Source organism: Poecilia latipinna, unplaced genomic scaffold (assembly GCF_001443285.1).
Source record: "Poecilia latipinna isolate Pla-1442-1.1 unplaced genomic scaffold, P_latipinna-1.0 Scaffold237, whole genome shotgun sequence".
Classification (NCBI taxonomy): domain Eukaryota; kingdom Metazoa; phylum Chordata; class Actinopteri; order Cyprinodontiformes; family Poeciliidae; genus Poecilia; species Poecilia latipinna.
In genome coordinates this window covers 28,387-32,423 of record NW_015112853.1, presented here as the reverse complement: position 1 = coordinate 32,423, position 4,037 = coordinate 28,387, and positions in this window count along the sequence as shown.

Below are 4,037 nucleotides of genomic sequence, written 5' to 3'. Positions count from 1 at the left end.
TCACTAAACTGTTTTTACTGTATTTTGTAAAGAGTGCTCTCTTTAATATTTTTATTACTATTTTTAATGTGCGATGAATTCCTCTCAATATTCTGCTGTTACCTGGTCCCATGATGAGGTAATTTTTTTCGCTTACTCGTTGATGAATGAGTACAGAATGAGCTAGATCAGTCAATGAGGAATGAGAAAGTTTTCCGCTGCATCTCTGAGGAAAAGGCTTCGGCCGCTACATCGAAACTATTGTTTAGTTAAAAAAATAATGACGTCAGGTACAGCTTCGATGCCGCCCTCAGTTATGCAAACACAACTGGGCTGCAGTTCGGGTGGAACCGGACCGAAGCGTGCCGGTCCGTTCCGTGCCGGGCCTTGCAGTGCGAAAGGGGCTTAACTACTATTAATTTGAATGTGTTTTAATTTGAATTTGGCTCGTTTTTCGCTATTTTGCTTCACTATGGTTACTCGAAATGCCTACAAAAGTAATAACACCGTCTTGATCAATATATATTGGTAATTTTTGATATTACTTTTTTTTTGATTCGCTGAAACAAAAACAGAAAATGAAAAAAATGTTATAGGGTAGGTGCAATTTCATTACAAAGCTGTAATATTGACCATATATTTGTGAAGTTTATGAAGTAAATTTGTGCACTTCATTATTGTTTTTAATTTGCTAATTGGTATCATCATTCCACTGTGCACTCATTTTGTCCCAAATGAGTGCATGTAAACTGTTCAATAGGTTGTAGTAATTTTTAAACATCTTTCAGAAACTGTAGTAATACTCAATATTTGTTAATACATTTCAAAGGTAAAATCCCTTCCTTGTTTGACTTTGAAATTGGTTTTCACATACATAGCGTTTATCCGTATCAAAGCTATTCCCTAACTTGTCCTCTAGATGTCAGTACAGGACTTGAGAAAAAGTTTCCATTAATTCATTTTTTTAAAATTCCACTTTAAATAAGAAAACTTTTACTGTGGTGCTGCTCTCTTTATCTAGTTTGGTGTTGTTCCACACAAAAATGTTAAAATTTGAACTTGCAAGGAAAGTTTTCTGCCTGCACAGATTATATCTTGGCCTACATTAAACCTTTAGGCTTTGGTGTCAGTTTTTCATCCCAACCCAATGCAATCCCCAAACACATCTGCTCCATCTTTTTTGTTTGACCGTTTCTTCCACCTTTCTCTTTTTCTTGTCCCACACACAGACACAGACGTGACCACCACGGCTCTCCGTGGGAGAGTTCCGCTGTGCTCTGTAGATTGGATGTCCCAGGGTGATAAACTATTGATACGAAGCTCAGGTAACGCACCTGATATCTGAGGGGGTTGTTAGGGTGAAGGAGGGGTAGAAGGCAAGGGGAAAGACAATAGCATTGTAGGAGGAATAAAACAGTAAGAGGGGGGAAAAATTGTGTGAAGCACATCATGGAGTCACATCTGCTGAGAGTTCCCATACGGGGCCTTTTTCCACTGGAGTACCAAGTGAATGCTGAAACACGTTGACCAATAGCTAGGCAGCATTATGTGATGACTCATGGCACTGCTGAGGAACTGGGATAGAGAGGACAGCAAATACATCGAAAGGGATGAGCAGCCTGCGGCTGTGTGTGTGTGTGGCAGTTAACAAATGGATTACTGTTGGAGAAGAGACCTGTATTTGTGTCTTAACTACACACATCATGGCCCTAGTCTCAAAGGCACCCAACCTCCCCTCGCTGCTCCCCCGAAATTGCTCTGCTGTCCCCTTTGTTGTACTGCTGCTTGCCTACAAGTATTTGTCATGTAAACAGTGTGACAGTTAAATTTTAGTGTCAGCACTGTGACAAAGAACTCAGCCTTTAGATTTGTCATCTTCACCTCCTTTCTGCCTGATAAGCATCTTTCCTTTACTTCACTTTTCCTGCAGGTGGGGAGTTAACCCTGTCCTCCCATTTCTTGTAAATACTGCATCAAGGTTTGGTGTGCAATTCTCCTGATATAATACACTTGAGCAAAAATAATGCAGAATTTTCACAAAAACTTAAAACGAGAATGTTCAGCATTATCCTTTTTATTTTTTACTATAGAAGAGCCAAACTACTTTTTACTCCTTCCACAATTATATATTGTGAAAGGAGTGAAATTAAATTTTATTTATCACGTTTAAGGGGACTGAGTTACGTCCCCTTAAACAAATGACAAGTGCAAAATCAGTTTACTAAAGAGGAAGTACAACGCTTCAGAATAATACATGCAGATGAACAGTTTTGAAAGTATTTTTAAATAAATTGTGAAAGAATTTCTGCAAAGTCCTGACACATGGCAGAAACAAAATCGCTCAAATATTTGGGGCTTCTCTAGTGTGAATTACTGCCTTAATGTGCAGCTGCATGGAGGCAATCAGTCTGTGATAATGCTGAGTGTTGAGGAAGACTAAGCCGCTTTACTGGTCTCCAGCCCATCTTTATTGTTGGGTGGGGTATCATCATCTTACTCTTAATAATACTTCATAGATTCTTTGTGTGTCTTAGGTCAAACAAGCTTGGTAGCCTGAGGCCCATTCAAATACAGTGACCATTAAATCAGGTATTGGGGCTTTTGGTGGTCCAGTTGGAAAATTAAATCAGCATCTCTCCAAAAACTTGTCAGAGGAACAGGTGAAAGGCTCTATAATTTCCTGGATGCCATTTGTACTGACTGCAAACTTGAGAAAACACAGTGAGCCAACTTTAGGAGGCGGCATGGCGTACAGCAAGAAAAAAAAACATCATTGTAGACAATGTTCAAATTACGTCTGTTTGTAGAGGCTCTTGAAGCAATAATTTCAGCCCAAGTCTAAGCCTTGTGAATCTCAGTATGACTCACGAATGAGGTTTTCTTTAACAATTTTCTCAAATATGCTGTTATCATTGTTACTTTTGCACATTTTTTTTACCACATTTTTTCCTTCCACCTAATGTTTCATTAATGTGTTTGCATACAGCACACTTTGAACATCCAGCTTATTTAGCAAAGATCTTTTGTGTCATTCTGTCTTAAAATTACTTCTTTTGTCTTATGCATCAAATATTAACTGAATTTTGGAATTTTATTAGCTGTAAGCCTTAGTTATCTAAGACATCAGATATATATCTTTCCACTTGTTTCTTTAAATGTGCAAGAGCTCTCTATTTCTCTATTGATTTTGTACCACCAAAAAAAAAACAAGAAAAAATACAGAAAAAAATGCATGACATGTATGCTTTTCTTTTATAAGGTATGACCAAGACCTTTTTGGCGCTTTAGTTCTACAATGATTTGCAGATACAATTTCTGCAAAAATCAGACTACTTATTTTGATTTATTAAAATGTATTTTATTGCTGAGCAGGTATATAATAATAATAATAATAATAAGAAGAAGAAGAATAAGAATAATAATAATAAGAAGAATAAAACAAATTTTGATTGCACATGTGTACTTTCAGCTTGATCATTTTGGCTCGTGTGGCAAACAGCTTGGAACCCTAATTTAAATAATATAAGAGTTTCACTTTTTTAATTGAAATGATGAAAAAGTAAAATTTTCATTTTATTTTAAGTAATGAGAAGCACATGAATGCCAGTGCTGTTGGCGATAAATGGTTTGATCTGAAAATGACCATTTGTTAGACCGAACAAAAAGTGAATGAAAAAAAACACCCATAGTAAAAGATAAATCATAAGACTCAGGCCAAGTACTTTTGCATAGGACTTGCGTGTTTCTTGAACAACCTGTTTGATCCCAGTCGTGTGGCTCAGGTAGAAATGTAGCACTTTGGACCTCCTTTTCTTTCAAAGGAACTTGTGACCTTTAAGCTAATCCCAACTTCCAATATCAGCAGCCATGGACCGACTTGCAGAACAGCCTACCTGTGCGGGCTCTTACACCCAGCACTTATACCTGAATCACCCAATTACTCAGTCGGTGTTTGCTTTTTTTCCTTTTGCCACTCCCTTTGTTTCCATCTTGCAACACTAATAAGTCCCGCCTTCCACCCCCCTCCCCCTTGAAGGAAGAGAGCGAGTTTCACGCTT